Source organism: Alexandromys fortis, unplaced genomic scaffold (assembly GCF_014885135.2).
Source record: "Alexandromys fortis isolate MF-2015 unplaced genomic scaffold, M_Fortis_MF-2015_v1.1 scaffold_86, whole genome shotgun sequence".
Classification (NCBI taxonomy): Eukaryota; Metazoa; Chordata; class Mammalia; order Rodentia; family Cricetidae; genus Alexandromys; species Alexandromys fortis.
This window is the reverse complement of record NW_026067965.1, coordinates 6,097,796-6,121,317: the sequence shown is the minus strand read 5'-3', so window position 1 is coordinate 6,121,317 and position 23,522 is coordinate 6,097,796. Positions and strand designations below refer to the sequence as shown.

General features: G+C 39.5%; 1 pseudogene; it reads right to left on the bottom strand.

Moving 5' to 3' along the window:
- LOC126508634 (60S ribosomal protein L5-like) overlaps nucleotides 1-22,751 on the bottom strand; it is a 28,037-nt pseudogene extending 5,286 nt beyond the window's left edge.
- Nucleotides 22,752-23,522: the final 771 nt, after the last annotated feature.

Below are 23,522 nucleotides of genomic sequence, written 5' to 3'. Positions count from 1 at the left end.
ATAAACACACATACACACATACATACATACATACATACATATTGAAAGTATGTGTGTTTTCAGTCCTCCCAGGGTGTCATCACTAAGTAGTCACATTGGGATGTAGTGAATCTCACTTCTGTGGCTTTGTAGATCCTTGTCCCAAGGATCTAATTAAAATGAAAGGCTTTTACAGAGGCCTTTAGCTGCTTAACAAACAAACAAACAAACAAACAAACGCCTTTGTAATGTGGTACCTGAAGGCTCTGGAATACCAAGTAACTGAAGCATCCTTGCTTTTTCAACTCTACCTGGAGATCACTACCTGAACTCTGCAACGGCTTCCCAAACCTGTAATTTATCAGATTTCGGCAACACATTCACATCTGAGTTAATATCGTATTTCTCTCCTGCTGCCACAATCAGAATGTCTGTTCTCATGACAAGGCAGAGCTCTGGAAGCCTCCTCCCTTTTTAGACCCCTGGTAATTGTTATATTCACACTTTGGATGAGGAGCCTGAGATAAGGGTTTAATTTGGATTAATAGGATAATTACTATGTGACAAATGAATGTCAAATACTGTGAAGACTTGCTTTGTGGGGAGTTCTTGGTTTGACAAAGGTTGACTTTCAGGTGTGTTGCCTGAATTCTGAACCTCAGAAATATTTCCCAAGTTTCTGATGAAGTTTTGGTTCAAACGTACTGTGTAACCTTGCTGTTTTTTCCTGGGTATTTTTAGGATTGACAATTCACTTCTTTCCCATGGAATCTTTTTTTTTTAAATCCATCTCAGACTTGGCATCTGTGTTGACCTTGTGTGTACCCCCAAGTGCAGCCTTCAGAAAATGAGAGAGACTTTAAAATCTATAAGATGAGCGCACCCTGCCTCTGACAAGCAGTCTATGTTCAAGAGGGCATCCACCATGCACTATGGCTGTGATTGTTTCTCTGTTTCTCATCCTTGTAAACTGTAAGCTCTCTCTACTGACAGGGCCTTGCATTAATACTCTTGTTGACAATAAGTGCAAGACTTACAGAATACAGAATAGCCTTTGAGCTCCCTCCTTGCAGCAGGTATTGTTGCTCAGCCAATAGCTGCTGAGATACCAGCCCCATTGGGGGCGTGGTCTCTCTCCCTTTAAAAAAGAGGCCACTTCCCTCTCCTCTCTCTCTTACTTCCTGCTCCGCTTCTGCCGACTAGACTCCCTTCCTGATCGCGCAGAGGGCTGTTGTCTGGGATGGTGATCTGTAAGTTTTTTCCCCTTTAAATAAATAACCATTCTATTAATCATAATTCCAAACTGGTGTGGGATTGTTGTGACTTACACCTTTGCCTTCAAGGTATGATAGACATTTCTTCAGAGTAAGAAAACACAACTCACTAAGGCAAGGAATCTGGCAAAGATTCTTGAAGCAATGAGTGTCTGAAGTTGACACTTGCTTGGGCAGGAAGGGGGAGGTTGGGAGTAGGCACTGGCACTTTGGGCAAGGGCGCTGGAGGTTAGAATACACAGACACACACAGACAGAGAGACAGCGACAGGGGTCATCCTTGAATTCCCCAAGAATGCCCCCTTTATTGTGTTTAGGGGCAGATTATATAGAGATAGCCACGCCCCAGCCAAACCCACCAGAAACCACTCTCCTGCCATCAGGAACTCCTGAAGGTCTCGTGCTCAGAGCAGCTGTAGGCACTCGGATCAGGGGATTGCAAGAAATTCAGGATCTGGGGTCACACTGCTCCCAACAGGGTTTGTCTCTTAAGATGCAGAGTACCCAAGTGACAGGCCAGGCCAGCGGATTACAACATTCCCTCCTTTCTCTTATAATAAAAAGGTGGGGAGTTATGCATGGCAGGTTGAGAGAATTGGGACAGTGAGTTCTCAAGACTGCTTCTTGCTTATTTGTGGGCATTGAAGTCTTTCTTGGAAGGCCTGAGAAATCTGGATGCTGGTCACATCCTGGGGTAGCTGGTCCTTTTACTCCCACCCAGGGCTTCAGCCTATCATATATTGTCTATTTTTCTATTGATTCGTTTATCAATTAGCTATCACCTATCCTCTCTTTGACCTATTTATTTATCTATTTTGTACTTAATCTATAAAATATTGATAATTATAATTACTTAGAACTTGCTTTTAAGATTATTGAAACTGTTTACTTCTATAAATCCATGACGAGTATTCAATAATTTCTTGTGTCTAATACAGGGAATCAGAAGTAGACATTTCTATTTTTTGAAAAAGTAAACTTGTCCAAATTCCAGCTGCCAGTGGAGTTGGCAAGGGTTTCAGAAAAGACCAGGGGGAAATCTTGTGAAGAGTTATATCTCTATACATAGCAGAAACTGCAACAGGAGATGATAACTCAGAATATTGGCCTTCATAGATCATGCAGGATGTCCCACAGAGGCATTTACATTTGCAAGATAGTGGTCAGCGAAATGCAAAGGGTTCTGTGTACGGCATGCAAGGTGGACATCATGTGTGGTCAATTATTATGAAAGATGCATTTTTGTTCTTATAATCTGGAATAATCCATAAGGAAGAAAGAAATTCAATTGTAGCAATGTGAAGGCTGGACAAAGCTATTGGCAGAAGGGATTTTCTTATATTGATCTCTTTTCTGAAGCATCATTTTTATAGGTATGGTATAAAGAACAGAAAAGGGAGAATGGGGAGACATACAAAAAAACAACAAAGAGAAAAGATGAAATGCGGGAAGAACAGAAAGACTGCTTGTAATTATTTACTGCTTACTATAGGAGACACCCATGTCAGACAGTATATATTAATAACTTTGATATTTCACAGTGACAAGGTACTATTAGTTCCCTTTATAGAAAAGAAATTACATTAATTTAGTGATTTTATAGAATGGACGATTTCATTCTGCAAGTTTTGGGACGAAAATAGGCTTGTTCCTTTCTATCTCCTTCAGAGCTTTCCATACAGTTTCGCATACAAAGCAACCTCAGACATAGGTTATTATAGGTCCCCGGATTAAATGCATGTCATTTCCAGAATTTTCACTGAATGTACTCTCAGTTGTCTGGACATAAGAAAAGGTTCATTTTGGGAAGTGGTTAAGTCTTGGGATCCTTGCAGTCAAGTTGCTATCATCTAGTCCTATAACAGAGCTAGAGGGAACTAGCATGAACTCTCTTTATTCTTCTGTCCTTGCTTTCACGTTTGTTGCCTCTGGAGGACACTGCAGCAAGGCACCATCTCAGGAGCAGAAATTAGAACCTCACCAGACACGAAATCTACTGCCTCTTTGATCTTGATCTCCCCAACCTTTCGAACTGTGAAAACCAGATTTTTGTTCTTATGAATTAAGTAACCTGGGGCATCTTTTGAGAAGAGCCCACGTGGACTAAGACATAAAACCTTCCCAATCTGTACATTAAAACAAACTGAAGCATAATTCTGAGCTCAAATAAATAACCAACTCTCCCTTTCAGATCTTCTTGCTTTCTAAGGTTATATGCTTTCAGTTATTGGGTATTCAACTACTGGCCAGCCATATTAAGTATGAAAGGAAACAAACAGCTTATAAAACTTAAAGTGAACAACATTTGAGGTGATTAGATTTTTCTCTGCTCAACTTTGCCCCATGTGGTGTGCGAATCATCCGTTTCTCTAGTCTGTGGGATACCTGATAGTTAATTTCTTGGCAGCTGTCTTGGAATCAGATGAACTTTCACACCACTTTAGAGCTGTGTGCAAAGAACTCTGCATAACGGTTTGTTGCTATTGTCGTAACATCTTACTATAGAGGCATTGCCTCAGTCCACATCATCACAAAGAGAAGGTGGAGCATCCATTGATGGATATCCACAGGAAACTAATTCCAGGATCCCTTTAGGTACTGAACTATGGTAGTGCTTAATTCCCTTTAATACAGTGTGTGTTATTTACATATAATATACTCTATTATTCATCCATACATAAACCATCTTCATAAGATACTTATGCAACATAAGTAGTATTTATAATTTATCTTTTATACCTAATTCTTAAAGTTTGTAATAAATATATGTGCATTTTACTTTCTTTCTCTAGTTTCCGGCCCACACTGGGGATCTTATAATATATTCCCTGTGTACAGTGGCCACTACTCTATAGAAAAAATATATCTAACTGTTCTATACTTAAGGTTTCCATTCAAATTAATTGCTTTTTTCCCCCCTTAACTTATTGGCTGACATTGGGATCCTGAAGGTTTGTGTGACTGTGATTGCTGCAAGCCCTGAGTCAGGATACTGTTTTGGCTCCTGGGAAGAATGAGAAACACTATGAAAGTGGAACCATTGTTGTCTATTCTTGAGATATTTGGAACATTTTACATTATATGTCGTATTGGTCCAGTTTGAAAGCTTCATCCTTATCATATTCAAGCATTCATGAAAAGATGAGTCATGAATTTGGAGACTCCAAAGTATACTTAGAGTCAATTTATTCATAACAATATGTAGTGTTGAGAACAGTATATTTCACTTTTACTAAAAACTCTGTTGTTTTATGAAAAGGGACAGTGCCTTGGAGGTACTAATATAGCTATACTATAGACAGCCACCCCTATACATTGGGTCAGATCCAACTAGCAGCTGCTTCTGCCTCCAACATCCTCTTACCAGACATGTGTGATTGGATGGAAGCCATTGTTTTTGCTTGATGATCATTCCTGCATCTGACATCCATTCCACCCTTCTCGGCAGTCAGTCACTCACTCATGCACTCCCCAAATGGACCCCGAGTGCCTATTGTGTCACAAAATCTGGTTTGCGGAAAGTGTCGCCATGAATCAAGAAGAAAAAGCCAATACAAATTACAAATGACACATTCTGCTGAGGAAAACATTTATTGACATCAGTAAACTATGCACCCTCATTCAGATGCTCATTCATTCAGTTTGGACAAACAAAGACAAGTGCAGAGAGAGTCTCTCAGATGTTTCCAATCATGTTAGTATGCAAAGTTTGCGAAACTGAATAGAAATTTACAGCTATCTGTCTGGAATATTAAATTATGTTCACTTTCTCTCTTTTTTTCCTTGTTTATACTCTAAAAATTTGGAAGGTACAACGTATACACACATGGTTAAAGCATCTTTTATTTTAGCATTTGGAAAGAACTATTTGTATTATTTTGTTTTTCAACTTTTTAGTATTTCTCTGGCAAAAATATAACTAGATAGATAAATGTACACAGATATAAAGAAATAGAAATAAAAAACACAGCTTCATGGGACCCAACTCTGCTGGCCTTTGTGTTCACCCATGCAGATGTGGTATGCACTCACATGTGTGCATGTCCGCGTGCACACACATATGCACACACATCAGTAAAGTCTTATAAAATATTTTGTTCAAGTAGCATTAATATGTGAGACTTTACTTAGTCCATACCATTGTTTGGTATGTGTTTCTGAGTGTTTTTTTTTATTATTATAAATGACACTTATATATCAGTCATCTGTTGTTAAAATCATGCTGAAAACAAACCACTACACAGACATGTTAGCTTGAAATATCAATAGTATTTGTATTTGTGAGTCTTCTATTTAATGCCAACTCTGGTTCTCTGTACAGTTCTTCAATTCGGTTTCCCCATATGATTCTAGACTTCTGGCTATCACAGTGTGAGGGATATGTCGTTTCTATGAAAACAACGACAGGACATTACCTGCTATAACTCGTCTCAGGTCTTTATTAACACTGCACAACCTTATAAATAATTGTACACAGTGCATCACACAGGCAGTCTGGAAAAATCTCCACAACTCTATAAAGCAATTCCAAAAAAAAAAAAAAAAAAAGGGGGGCAGGGGAAAAAAGTGTGAAAAAGGATGGAGGATATGGGACAAGAGGGTCATCTATTATGGCCTCAGAAGATCCTCCTTTGCTTCCTAACAAACACTATCAAGAAGAATTGAGACACATATTTGACATTTATCTTTCAGTACCCACCAAGTGACCCCTGGGCCAAGGCAATGCCAACAAGATCTCCAGCACTGTAAAATTCAAAGATATTTGGGACTGGAAAGAATAGCTCAGTCCTAGCCTAGTACTTTTACTCTTGAGATAGTTGTCTCACGCATCATTAAACTTCAGCTTACTTAGTTATTTTTATCAGCTGTCATAATACATCATGATGCTTTCATCTTCATAGCGAGCAGGTTTCCTGAGACTTCTCAGAGTGATGAGCTGGTCAATGCTTGCAATGCTTCGTAATGACTTGATGGACAGTGTGCAGTGTTTTACTTAGTTCATATTAAGAGTATGGTATCGATAGGTTTGAAACTGGAACACACCTGGTAAATTTTGGACCTTTAGAAATATCTAAGCCCAAATCAAGCTCTCCAAGTCTACTCTCAAAGAACTCTTTCCAGGAAGCTTCATTACTGCTTTTAATCTGGTTGTACATTTTTTTAAAAAAAATATGTGGAAAGGTTTTAAAATGTCAAAGCTTAATTCCAACCATGAACATTATTTTAATTAGCATTGGCTTGAGTTCAGAACGGTAGTTTCTTACAGATCTCTTCCTGCAGGCTTTAATATGTAGACAGCTGATTTTTGTTATCAAATTTAAATGAGTATTTTTGAGTGTCACCACTTGGTTACATATAAATAGGCACATGTATAAATGTCCACACACACAATCACGTGCTTAAACAGTCATACACACACTTTAACATGTATGCATGTTTATGCTCATGTATCTCTTGGAAGATCTTGCCTGTTCAAGAAGGAAGAGGAAGATTTGTCTTCTGTGAACCCCTACTGCAAAGGCTTCATGTATTAATGTTCATCAGAAGAGTTTGCACTGTTACAATGTTCATCAGGAATTTGAGTTTTAGGTCTGATGTGTAATGAGTTAAGAGGACAACACTTCCATGCTTTCGATCAGAAAAACATGAAAAGACAATAAAGTAAGACTTCCTTTTGATTTCCCAGAGTCTCCGTTTGTGTGGTACATCAGTATCCAGAAAGACGGACAGTCAGGTACACACACAAGCAGAGTCAATCTGTTGCTGGAAAAAATAACATGTTTGAGTCAGAAAAGCAGCCCTGAGAGTATGTCCCCCCTGCAGATGTGGTCTGTGACCAGCACTGGGAAACTTGGATTTCAGGAAGATTCCCTACAGTTCCCAGAGCAGAAAACAGGGCACACTGTGTTTAAACTACTCAAACAAACTATGTAGTTTGGGCTGAAGAATGTCTTTGGGGAGTTTGAAATGTAGGTATTTGTTATGCAGAACGTGACCTCAATAAAAAAAAAGTTGGGTACTGAATCTCTAATAAGCTTCCTGAGTATATAACATTTAATGTTCATTTTCACTACTTTGTTATGAGAATACAGAGTCCTGGGGAGTACTCCGGGGAGGATGAACCTACTTCTATCTGACTTGACGCCATACATCTTTTGCCTGTGAGGGTTTTGCTTGGGATCAATTTACGATAGTGTGGCTAGGAGGCTGATGATGTGTTGCACCTGTAAGACCGCCTGTGGACTCACAGAACCAAGGGCGGCTTTGGGGGCTCCCAACTGGGAGAAACTGGAAAAAGCTGAGTGTGGGCAAAAACAAATAAGGGGAGCAAAAGTCTATTGTAGCTCACAGTTCAAGGTTACAGGCCGTCCTAGCAGGGAAGACACAGCAATCTAGGATTGTATGTAATGGAATTACTGTGGTGGTTGATACAACTGGGACAAAGGGAGTGGGTGGCAACAGCTCTAAGGAGGGAAAGGAGATCTGGGAGAAGTATGAGAGTAGGCTGAACTACAGGTGAAATGATGTGGTGTTATTTGAAGCAGAACTGTATTTGTTTCATTGCACAGAGCAAACTCTGGAGCATCCATTAACATTTTAAAATGAAATAAAATTGATCTGCTGCTCAGAGGGATTAGAATGATATCATCTTATTGCTCAATTATCATCAGGAAAGGCAGAACAAACAGTAGAGACAAAAACAGAGTTGATAAAAACAATAAATACATCCCTTTAAATGTGATTAGTTTATTGGTACCAATTTAAAACTAAGAATCTATTCAAACGAATAAAAAATAAATACAACTCTCTGTTGTCTGCAAGAAATTCATATTAAAGATAAAGAAGCCTGCAGGTTTAATTTAAAGGAATGTTAAAGCCAGGGATGTGGAACTGTGGCAAAGGGCTTGTTGAGTATGTATGATGCCTGGGATTCAGTCCCCAATACTGAAAAAGAAGTCAATCAGCAAAACAAATGAATGTAGAAAGATATACTATGCTTAAAGTTTGAGTAACTTTATTAATTTCAGAAAAAAAACTTTAGAGCACAAAAGGATGTCAGAAATAGAAGAAATCACTATATGAAGGTCAATGAGTTGATGCTGCAGGCACACACATTGTTGCTCAAACTGTTCATTCCCAATAATAGAGTTTCAAAACAGATACAGCAAAACTTAATAACGCTTAGGTTCAGACAAACCAACTATTATATTTAAGTACTTTAAAATATGTTAGTAATTTCTATGTCAGCAAGACACAAGGTAGAAAAGATTGTCCATGAACTTGACACAATTTGACATTTAAAGAGCACACCATCCATCACTACCAGATCCCATATTGTTTTTTAGCTCACATAGAATGTTTATGAAGATAGACCAAATTCTGAGTCATCATGTGAAAAATGGAATTGTTCAAAATATGTTCTCAGCCCACAGTGGTATTAAGCTACAAATCTACAACAGCAGAGAGAGCTGCATCTGCATCAAAAATTTTGAGACTCAACAACATACTTGTAAATAACACATGAACCAAAAATCAATTCACCAAAGAAGTTGAAATATATTTTGAACAGACCAAAAATGAAAATTCACCTTATCAACACGTTTGGGGCATAGGTAACAGAGTTCAGTAGGAGTGTAATAATGTACATACTAGAACATACAAGACATATAGAATCACTAATACTATGTTGATATTTTAGAAAATTAGATTAAAAAAAACTGTCAGAAAAAAAAAACAAGAGAAAAATAGAAGTTCAAGTTCTGGGGCTCGTGAGATGTCTTGTAGGGAGAAGATGCTTGCCTACAAGCCCAAGAACCAATTCCTGCAAGTTTTCCTTTCATCCCCACAAATACTGGCATGCAAGAACCATCACTCCCCAACACAAATAATTGTAAAAGTAAAACTTAAAGTTAGAGCAATGATCAATGGAATTAAAGCAGCAACGTGATGTAGAAAAATCAAAGAACGTTAAAATCAGATTTTGAAAAGGCAGATAAATTTAGTTTCATTCTGACCTAAACAATGAGAAAATGAAGCGTAAATTTCCAGTATCATGAATGAAAGTGTAATCATCCTGTAGCTAGTAAAAGGATAATAAATGGAAACCAGCAGTAAATCTATGATAATGCAGATGAAGGTAATTAATAAATAGCACAAGCTAAACATGACAACTTTAAAGGCACAATGAATAAAAAACAATTGAATAATTAATCTAAAAAATGACAGTGCCAGTTCCAATCAATGGAAAATTTTGCCATAATGTAAGGCAAAGCTGATATAAAATCTAGGACATGTTTTTCCTTACTCATCCTATGTGGCTAGCGTTGCACTATCACCCATTCCAGAACATCACAGCAATAATAGCAACAGAGATCCATATCACTCCTTACTGTAGACTCAGCAATGCTATAAAAAAAAAGCAGCAATTTAAATTCAGTAGTATTTGAGGAGAACTGTGCATCATGGAGCTTGGAAACTTATTCCAGGAGGATGAAGCTGGCCAACATCTAGAAATGAATCAGTGATATCAACCATGTCAACAGGCATAAAGAAAAAAAAACATTAATTGGTACTGAAAAAAATCTTTGAAAAATCAACACCCTTGCATGCTATATATGATCAGCCAAATAGGTTGAGACAAAAACAAAATTGTCTGTCGGATAGTGAACAGTTTACCCAAATTTATTGCAAATATCACATTTACTAGAGAAAGAGAATTCCCTGATGACACTAGGAACCAAAAGCAGAGACCACAGATGGATTCTGTTTATTGGCTCATTCCCTTTGGCTTGCTCAGCTACTTTTATTACATAGACCAGTCCTACCTTTCTAGGGATCTCAGTACCTACAGTGTGCTGGGACCTCACACATAAACCAGCAATCAAGAAAACGCCACACATACTTGGTTAGTGGCAAGGCTCAAGAAAGAAATTCCTTAGCAATGGTTTCTTCATCCTGGCTGTGTCCACATTGGTATCAAATTGACAAATGTTTTCATTATAATAAGTCAATAATAAAAATGTACAAGCTACTGACGACATGGAATGCAAGGTTGAACTTTCAATGTTGCTAAAATACAATAATCTGGAGGAACTTGTATATGATTTCAATTATATTATGTCACAGAAAGATGAAACAATAGAAACAGAAAATGGACCTGTAGTTAAGGATCATAAGATGAAGAATTAATCTTTATGTATGAAAAGTGGGGAAAAAAATCTTTGAAAAATATCAGGGACGTTGAAGTAATCCTAAAACAGAAAGACTAGTTTATAATTAGTTATACTGTGGAAGAACCTCCCTGTAATAGGTTGTAAAAGTAGTCCATCTACGTCACTTCAGAAATTTGTCAAACCAGCAGATCTTTGAATAGCAATGTATTCTCAATAATAAAAAAGGTTTCCCATGAGAAAATGGGTGAATAAGTCTAAAATCAATTAATATAGTACTGGTATTAAATAATGAAGTGGCTAGCAGGCGGTAGAGAGAAGCTGTCTCACTGCTGGTGTTGTAGATTACAGAGAAAGCAGCTCGAGGCTGGAATGATGAATGGCGTACTCAAGTAGACACGGTAGGTCTAGTATGGGCTCATGTGTAACTCAGTATGAACAATTATTATACCTTGACATATCTGTGGATATGAGTGTATGTACAAATCAGCATGCATGTCTACTCTGGCTAGTCTTATATGCTGAGGGTACTTCACAAAGCAGTAAGAATTCCTAATACCCTTCTCATTGTTTCTGATATTTTTTTTTCTCTAGGTAAAGGGCATTAAGGTTCTTAGAGGAATGGCCAGGTCTGTGACCAGGATTGGAAATTATACAAGATGAATCTAGAGCATGATGCAATAACAGAAACAGGGAAGGTCACATGGTTGGGCATAGGACTCATGGAGATAGCAAGTATCCTTGACATAATCAGAGCAGGTAAATCAAAGTCATCACATAGTCCTGATATGATAGCACAGGAAAGTCACAGAAAATGCGGACACCCTTAATATGATATGGAAAAGAAATTGTGGAGAGGGGATGGACCCTTGGTGTGCTGGGAGCAGGACTCTCATAAGGAATGTACTATGATATAATAAGAGGGAGAAGTCAGAAAGATAACACATACCATTCATAGGGCCAGGAAAGTCATGGCCATGAAGAGCATGTTAGGTAATCTCAGAGAGAATACTCTATATGGAAAGAAAAGAGTGACAGGTGACAAAATAAGACAAGCATTTTCGAGGACAGAAGTTTGAACCTACCATCTCTGGTAGAAATATGGAGAGAATACATTACAGAGGTGTGGAGTTCAGAACCAAGGTGCCTCACCTCCATTTGCAAGGTACAGAGAAGCCTCTGAAAGGGGCCACTCGGGGTCATAAAAAATGCCGCAACCAGAGAGTAGTACTGTGAAAACTCATTCCGGCATCGGCATGGATAAGAGCTGGAAGCATAATTTGAAAGTAGCCACTTTGGAGTTTAAAATGAGAGCCCGGATTCCAGCAGAAACTGAACTGTACGGCTCCAAGAGGAAATTTTATAGGAGGTCAAAGTTCTTTCACAGGAGGATTCAAAACTGAGTGGCACAGCTGGTGATGTCACCACTCGAAGGAAGGGGTAAAGAGAATCTGAACCACAGAGGAAAAGGAAGCTGAGGCCCCTTCCTCACGTAGGTCTGGGTGTCCCAATTGGGTTGACTGTTTTGTTTCCCTACTGAGTATTCCATCTGTTTATTTTACATCTTAGCAACTCCCTCCTCCCTTATCCTCCCCTCCAACCCTGTTCGTACTCCCCCTGATTCCACCCCTAATCCTCTCCTCTTCCATCTCAATCCAGGAAAAGGCAGGCCTCCCATGAGTATCAACAAAACCTGGCATAGCAAGCTGCCATAAAACTATGGATATTCCCATGTATTAAGACTTAACAAGGTGAAGTAGTATGAGGAGGAAGTTCCCAAAAGCCAGTAAAAGAGTTGGACATAGGCCCTGCTCCCACTGTTAGGAGTTCCACAAGAGGAGCAAGCTACACAACTGTCACAAATGCCAAGTGCCTACGGTCAGTCTCAGGCGGGCTCCCTGGTTGTCAGTTCAGTCTCTCTGAGACCCTATTAGCCCAGGTTAGTTGATTGCATGAGCCTACCCATGGTGTCTTTGACCCCTTCTGGCTCTTACCCTCTGTTATCCTTCTTCTTAGGATTCCTGAGCTCCACCTGATGCTTGACTGTGGGTCTCCGCATCTTCCTCTCTCAGTTGCTGAATGGCACTGCTTTGATAACAGTTGCACCAGGCACCCATCTGATCGTAGGCTTCTTACCTGCTATTGCTAGGGATCTAAACTGGGATCCTCCCAGTAGACTCATGGCATGGAAGATTCCCTGAATCAACCTTTTGCCTGACCCCGAAATTGCTGTCTCCTAGCAGTCCCCCTCAGGATTCTTCCCTCTTTCACCCCCAACCTGAACACTCATGCTTCCACCCACTCTCAGTACTCTTCTATTTCCCCTTCCCAATGAGATTTGGGTGTTCCCCCATGAAACCCCGTGGGTATCTAGTCTATCTGCATCTGTAGATTGTAGCAAAATTAACCTTTGTTCTAAAACTAATATTCACTTATGAGTGAGTACATACCATGCTTGTCTTTCTCAGTCTGGGTTACCTCACTCAAGATGATTTTATTTAGTTCCATCCAATTGGCTTCAAATTTCCTGATATCCTTGTTTTAAACATTTTATTAATACTCCATTGTGTAAATGTACCACATTTTTAATTCATTCTTTAGTTGAGGGACATCTAGGTTGTGACTATTAGAAATAAAGCTGCTATGAACATAGTTGAGCAAGTGTCCTTGAGGTATAATTGAGCATCTTTGGATATATGCCCAAGAGTAGTATAGCTTGGTCTTGTGGTAGGTTGATTCACAATTTTCTGAGAAATTGCCACACTTTCAAAGTAGATGTACACATTTGCACTCCCAGCAGCAATGAAGGAGTGTATCCCTTCCTCCCCATCCTCTCCAGCATGAGCTGTTGCTTATGTTTTTATTCTTAGTTATTCTTACAGGTGTAACATGAAATCTCAGTGTCATTTTTCTTTGCATTTCCTAGTAGGCTAAGGATGTTGAATATCTCCCTACGTGCTTCTTGGCCATTTGAGATTTTTCTGTTGAGAATTTTACTTAGATCTGTATTCTGTTTTTAACTGGATTATTTGATTTGTTGGTGTCTAATTTCTTGAGTTCTTTATGTACTTTGAAATGCAGCCTACTGTCAGATGTGGGGTAGGTGATGACCTTTTTCCCATTGTGTAGGCTGTCATTTTGTCCTATTGATGGTGACCTTGTTTTTACAGCAATTTTCACTTTTGTGAGGTCCTATTTATAAAGTGTTGATCTTAGTGTATGTGTTATTAGTGTTCTATTCCATAAGTTGTCTCCTGTGTTAACATGTTAAAGACTATTGTAAGTTTTTCTTCTATCCGGATCAGTGTATTGAATTTATGTTGAGGCCTTTGATCCACCTTTACTTGAGTTTTATTCAGAGGAATAGATAAGAGTATATTTGCATTCTTCTACCTGTTGTCATCCAATCAGACCAGCCTATAGTTCTCTAGAAGAGCTTGAAATCAGGGATGGTGATACCTCTGGAAGTTCATTGCTGTACAGGATTGTTTTAACCATCCTGGATTTTTTGCTTTTTTTTTTATGAAGCTGATTTCTGGTCTTTCGAGTTCTATAAGGAATTGTGTTGGAATTTTAATGGGGAATTGCATTAAATCTTTATTGTGCTTTTGATAAAATGACCATTTTTATTTGTTAATCCTTACTGATCCATGAGCATGGGAGATCTCTCCATCTTCTCATATCTTCTTTAATTTCTCTCTAAAGACTTGAAATTCTTGTCATACAGGTCGTTGACTTGCTTGGTTAGAGTTACACCAACATATTTTCATTATTTGAGGCTATTATAAATGGTATTGATTTTCTGATTTCTTTCTCAACCCATTTATCGTTTGTAAATGGGAGAGCTATTGATTTTTTGAGCTAACCTTGTATTCAGCCATTTGAATAAAGGTGTTTATGAGCTGTATGAGTTCCCTGGTAGTTTTTTGGATTACTGTTCTATAATAATCATATTATCTCTGAATAATAATACTTCGTCTTCTTCCTTTCCAATGTGTATTCTCTTGATCTCCTTTAGTTGTCTTATTGCTGTAGTTAGAACTTCAAATTCTGTATTGAATAGGTTAGAGAGAGTAGACAACCTCTCTATGGCATAATTTGAAGAGTATTGGTTTTAGTTTTTTTACAAAAAAAAATCTGATAGAATTCCACACTAAAACTGTCTGGCCCTGGGCTTCCTTTTGTGGCTGAGATACTTTTAATGACTGTTTCTATTTCCTTAGGAGCTATCAGTTTATTTACATTGTTTATTTGATTTTGATTTAACTTAGGTAAGTGATATATATCCCAGAAATTTTCCTTTTTTTTTTTTTTAGATTTTCCAATTTTATAAAGTACAGTCTTTGAAGTATGACCTAATGATTCTCTGTATTTCCTCGGAGTCCTTTATTTATGTCACCCTTTTCATCTTTGATTTTGTTGTTTTGGATATTCTCTCTCTGCATTATATTTGTGGTCAGTGAACAGTGTCTTATCTAGGATCCCAGGACCAGCCTGATCTCCTGTAAGGCCATCAGGTGGGCCCTATTATTGAACCCAGGGGAGCAGGTGTGGTTATTGAGCTGATTTTAAGGACTATTAGCTGATGGTCGTATCTTACATGGAGTTCCTTGATCCTACCTGACCTCTTGTAAAACCAAAGAGTTGTTTCAAAGTAGTAGGCCAGGATGTAGGGACCGAGGGTTGGGGTACAGTCTGCATTTGTTGGGCAGGATGAATAGGGTTTAATAGGCAGTGGGGTGGTATTTTCCCTGGGGTCTTTGTACCACTCTGGCCTCCGGTACAGCTGCCAGGAGCTGTGGGCTCTAGTGTGGAACACAGGAGATAGGGTCTCCCTACTAATTTTTTATTGATGAAATATTAGTTTCATCATAGGAGAGCTGTGCTCATAATTGTGTCTCTGCATCTAGATGTCTCACTGACTATATATATGTATGTATATATATATATGTATGTATATATACACACACACACACACACACACACACACACACTGCCTCTAGAGGAGCTCATTTTTCTGTCACAAAAAAAAAAGACAATAACAACAACAAGACTGGCTAGTGGCATGTCCATGACCTAGTACTTTGGTTTTATTTGGGATCTGAATTCCCTTTGCAAGATTTTGATTTCAAGTGAATGTCTGATTCTATTGTGGTGCAGGTACTTCAAGGTGAATCAAGGAAACATAAAGTGAAAATCATATGCTCTTGAAGCTTAGGGGATCACTCACTGCCTATGTGAAATGCTGGCTCTCCATCCTTCCTCAAGCCCCAAACTATAGTAAATGAGAGAAGAGAGTAGAGACAAATCAGAGCTGAGAGTGTGCACAGACAGGTTGGCTGGACCTTGAGGGCCCATTTATGGGTTATCTCCTGGATGACTATGAAAGTTCATCTTTGGTTTATCATCCATGATCACTGCACACCAGAGCGTGCCCTTGATTAGTTCATGCTTCTTTATGTAAGTGCGATGAGGCTATATTTCCCCAGAATTGATAGTGTAAAAAGAAATTGTATCTTATGTAATCAAATTCATCTCAAAGGTCAGTGAGGAATAAAACAAAACAATAACAATGAAGTTGTGAATGTAAATACTGAACTAATAATATGAATGAAGTAATACAGACTCTCAAATATGGTCTGCTTTTCACCATAGGAAAGGGAAATACCAATGACTTTGGAGGAGGCTGGGTCAGTTCTGAAATAATCGAGACTCACGGTTCAGAACGAGGGATCCAAATGTTCCTAACTCTATTAACATTTTCCTTCATCCAGATATGAAAAATGGGCTCATTTATTATTTATCCTGTCCCCATTTGATATTTCACCTGCTTCCAGCAATGCTAATCCGGGCCAAGTTTCCCCCGAGGCTAGCCTTGCAGCAAATGAGCCCAGCAAAGTAGCCTCACACCCAGGGAAGCAGATGGGTGACCTTTCCCTCTCACGCTCTTCAGACTACAGAATGGATAGCCAAACTCTTTGTGTGGCCCAGGCTTTTTGCTTCTATAAATTAAAATATATATTTCCCGACTGATAGTCTGTTTCCCAAAAACATCCACTGCACATTTGTCAAACACCATCTTTCCTGAATTATGCCTGGAACCACCAGTTTCTCTGTTATCTGAAATCCCTAACACGACACTCCCTCCCGTCGAGGCGACCTCCCCTCAAAATAACTCAGTGTGAACTTTTTTCCATTGCATTTCCTTCCTTTGAGACAGCCATGTGTTTAAAATATGTTTAAGATATTGTCACATCTCATATTTTAAATATCACGAGGACAGGCCAACTCTATGATATTTTAAGTGCCCTCATTATGAAACATATGGCTGGGGTGGGGAGAGGGAAAAGGGGGAAAGAAACATGGCAAATGTAATATTTCCCAGAGGGAGGGGTGAGGGAACATGACCTGCAAGATGCAAGAATCTGTGTGCACCACCACTGAAATACCATCTGCTTCCGTTCAAATTATCATCTTGAAATGATGACTTCTTTGCATATGCCATAATGTATAGGATTCAAGGGCCAAAACGCATCATAGTGTTTGTAACCAACAGATCCAGTTGCTGTCAAAGCTGTGGTGATTTTTTTTAAAGAGAGCAAAAAGGAAAACAAAAAGAATGTTGTATTCATTGGGTCCTCATCTGTCATATCCTTTGAAAGCAGAGGTATGGTTAGCAGAGAAGCAACGAAAGGGATGGTCATTGTTGGCATCATTCTCTCGTTTGTTGGTTTATTCATTTATTCTCTCACCCAGTCAGCAAGTGGATAATAGAGTTCAGGGATACGTGAGATATGGAGACAAGGGCACAGAAATGAGCAGAGACTGTTCAGACTGCTCGCCTGTGAATGGGAAAGCCTAGTGGAGAAGTTCACACAGGGGTAACACAATGACTTCAGCTTATCTGGGGAAAGAGAAGGCATTACCTAGTGAAATGGAAATTATTTCAAGGGAGATTACTTCTAAGACCACTTTATAACCAAATAGTGTTTTTCTATACAAAGTGGATACTAATATTCCCAGGCTTTAGAGAAGAATATGCAAAATCACTGAAGTGTCAGCGAGCACATGATACAAAGAGTTCATTATGGCTGGCACCCAGAAGGGTGCAAACAAGCAAAGTGGAGATAGCAACATGGCAGAGCAGAGCATGTAACCATGACCCTCATACAACTGAGCTCTGACAAATACTTTAGCGGTTCATGCTTGAATTCCAACTGAGAAGACAAATAGCCTCTGGTTAAAATAACACCTTGATTTAAAAGTATAGACATAGTTATACGGCCTTATATGTTGGACATGAAAAGGCTTTCAGAGAATTCATTAAACTGTTAAATAGGATGAAGAGAATACTTCTGTTTATTATCCTGTTGAAAATAAAGAAGGGTTGCATGAGGGTCCAGGGGATGGAAGCAAGGACTTCATAGAAAAAGGGCCTCCGGGAGTTCTGCGGGTCAGAGAGAACACATGCACACGCACATACACACACGTGGGATGAAGTGACTAACATGTAATGGTTTTCTTTCATGGTGTAAGATACCTTCTTATTTCTCTATACTCCCAAACTCTCCCTTCAGCAGCCTGATCAAGTCACCACCAACCATTTTGCAGCTCTTATGGTGAACTAGGTTTTAGGAGATGGAGTTGGTAAAGGATAGCATTCCTAGTCTGGAATACTATGATATGGTATGTTAAAGAAATCGCAGAACAGAAGGCAAGCAGGCCTCAAAGGAAGCCTTTCAATAATGAAAATAAAAGCATGAACATTTGCACATCTATGAAATTCAGTGTTTATGTTTACACAGGAATCCAGCTTGCCTCCTAACAAAAAACTAACTGTAATGGCCACATTCAGGAATAGCATGGGAGCAGGAACTGGTACTTTTACTGTGGAATTTATAGTCAGCTTAAGGAGATAATTCATAGCAGGTCCGTGTGACCACTCAATTTTGACACTCTGTGAATCCGTCGAAAAGTACAAAATAAGACATCACCAGACCCACAGAGTATGGGTAGGGAAACTATCATTGCAATCTTATGTCAGTAAATTAATAACTATTTGTTTTTCATTCTGGCCATTTTTCCCATTCCCCTTAACTCTTCCCCACTCTCCTCCACAGCCTGAAAAAATCCGTTGGATGTGTGTCTGTTGAAATCCTCAATGCTGCACATAGAGTGTGTGGCCAAGAGTCAGCTAAAACACTTTTACATTTTTATTTTCAAAAATACATGTAAAATAACTAAGAGCACATATTAATTCCTATGGATTTATAAGTGAATAAAGAAACTACCCAATATAGATATCTCAAGTGTGCATATATGTTTTAGCACTCAGAAATTTAAGTAATTTTATATACTCATCTGCATAGTTAGACTAGCAGCAATCACAATGAAAAAGGGAATATAGTCAAAGAGTAGTATTAAAAACAGTATACTTAATAAGCTCACTGGAGTTATTCTTTTTTTTTGGTTTCTTAGGACATTTTCAAAATTCATCATTTCATTTGCTTCTTACTATATGGGATCGAATAATATTATCCCTATTTGTTTCTTTTTTAAGGAAAGATGTCCCAAATTTATTTATTTATTTTTTTATTGTGCTATACATTTTCCCCCTCTCTTCCTCTCCCTCCTATCCTCTCCCATGGCCTCCATGCTCCCAATTTACTCAGGAGAGCTTGTCTTTTTCTACTTCCTATGTAGATTAGATCTATGTAAGTCTCTCTTGGGGTGCTCTTTGTTGTCTAAGTTCTCTGGGGTTGTGAATTATAGGCTGTTTTTCCCTTTTATGTCTAAAAGCTACTTATGAGTAAGTACATATGATATTTGTCTTTCTGGGTCTGGGTTACCTCACTCAATATGATGTTTTTTAGATTCATCCATTTGCTTGCAAATTTCAGGATCTCATTTTTTTTCTGCTGTGTAGTACTTCATTGTGTAAATGTACCACATTTTCCTTATCCATTCTTTGAACAAAGGTGATTAAAAGTTTTGTTGGGTATAGTAGTCTTTGCTAGCATCTGTGGTCTCTTAATGTCTGTTTCTTTAAGTTGTGAAAGTTTTCTTCTATGATTTTATTGAATATATTTTCTATGCTTTTGAGTTGGACTTCTTCTCCTTCTTCTATCCCTATTATTTTTACATTTGGCCTTTTCATGGTGTCTTTTATTTCCTGGATATTTGTGTTAAGTTTTTGTTAGATTTAATGTCTTTGGCCAATGAGTCTATTTTCCCTATTGTATCTCCAGCACTTGAGATTCTCTCTTCATCTTCTGTATTCTGATTTTTGCTTGCATTTATGGTACCTGATCATTTACTTTATCAAAATTTCTGCTTCTATAATTACCCCAGTTTTTGTTTCCTTTATTGTTTCTATTTTGGTTTCTAAGTTTTGAATCATTTCTTTCATCTGTTTAATTGCTTTTTCTTACTTTTTTTTAAAAGTGATTTGCTGATTTCTTCCAGTTTTTTGTTTGTCTTTTCCTTCATTTCTTTGAGAGACTTTTTCATTTCCTCTTTAAGGGGCTCAGATATTCTTCTAAAATTATTTTTTAGGTCATTTTCTTTTGTTTCACCTATATTTGGGTGTTCAAGTCTTGCTGTTGGAGGGCCATTAGTTTTTATTGGTGTCGTGTTGCTCTTTGTGGTGTTGAGTGTGTTCTTACCTTGTCTACCCATCTTTTCCTCTGGTGTAGTTGGGACTGTGTCTCTGGCGATCAATCTTCCAATTGTCTATGGATCCAAGGCTTAGATGGTGACACCTCGTGGTGCAGTCGGGGCCATGGTTCAAGTTACCCTGGAGGTTACTTGATGTTCCTAGAGGTCATGCAGTGCTCCTGGGAGTTGCTCTGCAATCTTGGGGGTCATTCAGCCCTATTTCCATAGAGGTTGCTGGCTTGGGGCTGTTTTGTTGGAAGTTGCTATCTTGGGCCTGTGCTAGCAGAGGACACTTGCTCAGGCCTGCTCCCTTGGAGGTCAACAATTCACTCCCAGTTCCACAGAGGTCTCTGACTGGGGCCTGCTCCCTCAGCAGTGGCTCCCTTGTACCTGCTTCTGTGAAATTAATTGCCTCAGTGCTTGCTTCTGCTGAGGTTGCTGGCTTAGGCCTGTTTCTACAGATGTCCCTGATTTGGGCCTGCTCCCATGGAGGCCCCTTGTTTGAGTCCAGTCCCACAGAGGTCTGTAGTGGACCTGCTCCCTTGGAGGTCCCTGACTGCTGCAGAGGTCTCTGGCTCAGGTCTGTTCTGACAGAGGTCACTGGCTCAGTCCTGCTCTGGTGGAGTCCTGCTCAGGCCGGCCCTTGTGGAGGTTGCTGCCTTGAACAATCATCCTTGTTTCTAATATGGACACTGAAGTTGACTGATAATATCTCCCCAATTATATTAAAATTCTTAGACCTTTCACACTATACAGACTGGTGTGCGATTGAGGAGTGGTTGTCCAGCTCTGTGACTGACAGAACTTAGTTCATTTCTTTTTTTTTTTTTTTTTTTGGATTTTCAAGACAGGGTTTCTCCATAGCTTTTTTGGTTCCTGTCCTGGAACTAGCTCTTCTAGACCAGGCTGGCCTCGAACTCACAGAGATCTGCTTGCCTCTGCCTCCTGAGTGCTAGGATTAAAGGCCTTCGCCACCATTTTCCGGCTCTTTAGTTCATTTCTTACCAACTTTCCCTCTCAAAATGTTCCATGCATCATTAAGATGTGCAGATATTGTTAGGTATATTTGAATGCGTATTATTTGCCAGGATCTATTCTAGATTTGAGAAATACTACAACAAGCAAGACTAGAGCCCTGTGTTGGAAAACTCATGATGGTTCATGGTAATATGTCCGTATCTGTGATCCCCAAGTGAAAAGCAATGCAATTCAAAGGGGTTCATGTGGGCTTTAGATGGGATTTCTGTATTCTACATTGTGTTGCTACATCTTCTCAGGAAAATTGAAATACAATGCCGTTTATATATCTCATACAGCTCTCAGTGTTTCAAGGAATGTATGAGTAGTCATAGCTCAGAATATTCAGAGCACATAACTAGTAAGTAGGTAGTGTAAAGGAGGAGCACAGGACAGCTTGTAATCCCAACACACTTCTATTGGGCCACATGGATCTTGTAATCTATTCGGTTCATTCTGCATTCCTGTTTCTCTGTCTGTTGCCTGGTTCAGTGCTCCAGCTGACATTTGTTTTACCACTTTCCCTTGTCTGATTCCTTTTCTATTTGACATTAAGAAACATCTTTCAAAATGCATCAAGCACCCGCTTCGATTCCAAGCATTCCATGCTTTGAGATTTTCTTGGAATTGAATTGAAAGAACTTCTGACCTGAGGTATGTCCCATCCTGATCCTCCTCCACCATCCATCTCCTCCTTACCTTCCCCCAACTCTTCAACTAGCCCTTTGTCTTGCTATTGTCCCTCAAAACACCTACCCATTTTTACCTTAGAATCTGAATATTAGTTTGCTTTCAGTGAGGAATATTATTGCTTCCAAGATCTTTGTCTTTTTTTTTTTTTTTTTTTTTTTTGGTTTTTTGAGACAGGGTTTCTCTGTGGCTTTGGAGCCTGTCCTGGAACTAGCTCTGTAGACCAGGCTGGTCTTGAACTCACAGAGATCCACCTGCCTCTGCCTCCCAAGTGCTGGGATTAAAGGCATGTGCCACCACCACTGCCCGGCCCAAGATCTTTGTCTTAATCTATGACATTGTTAATCACTGTACACAATTTTAACTTAGATTATATCTTAATTGACCCCTTCATTTTCTGTCTTCACACAAAATCTTAGGCAGCAAGGAAGCATCCATCTGGTTTACTCTTGTGTCCCTAGCTTCCAGCACAGTGTGGAACACAGCCAGCCATCAGTAAATGTTTCTGAATGACACCATGAGGAATGCTTCTCATTTTAGGTACATCACCCCAAGTGTTAGACAAGACTTCCCTGTGGCTTGTTTAACTTTAGCACTAGCCATAGCTTAAATCCCCTGAAAGAGACACCATTAAGCTAGTTAAGAAAGAAGGCAGCTAATGTCTCCAAAAAGCACCCATAAGCAAGCGTACACTCTTTATTAAAAGGGGCCCCATTGGAGCCTGCTGTGGGATGCTGTTTCATAAGGCTGAGTGGGTGGATGGCCTGATTATAGAGGCAATTCTTTGTAAGCAACTTTCTGAAAAGGTGCATACGATGTTCACCCCTGACTGCAGATTGCTGTCCACCTGCCATCTCCTCCTCCCGTCCGCCTTCTTTCGCGAGGAGGTGCCAGGGCTGTGACTCCCTCGCCAACAAATCAGTTCCTTCACCTCCCACTGATTGCCCTTCATTCCTCTGCCGCATAATCACCAGCCTGCTAATAAGTCAAATGAGTGGGTACAACAAAGTGGGCTGGTCCATTTGGCGGCCTCCCTGAGCTCTGGCACATACTGAATGGGAAATATATGGAGAGCGGGGCTGCTACCGCCTCGGTGCCCTAAGGAAAGCCTGCTAATAGGTTTTCTCTTCCGTGGCTCTTGCTTAAAGGGATGGCAGCATTGGAACCCAGCTGGAGGGAGACATGATGACGGTTCCACCTCCCTTCCCAAGCTGTGCTCCTTTGGCCAGACACCAAAGAAATAGCCAGATACTTCAAGCATGGAAATTGACTTTGATTGCCCAGTGTTGCCTTTGTCTCCTAAGTCCCACGTTCATCCCCTGCAGATTTACTTCCTAGAGAAAGTGGCCCTCCTTGGATACCTCTTCTGCCCTTGGCAGCTGCATGTATCAGCTTGTGACTCTTCCTGGATCAAACATAATTCCCAAAAGATTGATGTATTTGGGGACAAAAGGCAGAAACAGTATTATGGCCTTTTCATGCCCGTGCTGGGAGTCCATGCCGTGAGACAGCTCCGGAGGAGCATGTGATGTCAACAGAACAGAAAATATCAGTGATGAAAGTGCTTTCTGATGGCTAGAGATGGTGCACAGTGGTTCACAGCTGAATCATTTGTTCTGCATCAGGGAGGGGCTGTCTGGGATCAAGCAGCAGAGCTACAGAAAGTTAACGTAAATTTATGTTCTTTTGTAACACATAACAGTGACATTTTCCCCCAACAGCATAGGAAATACCAG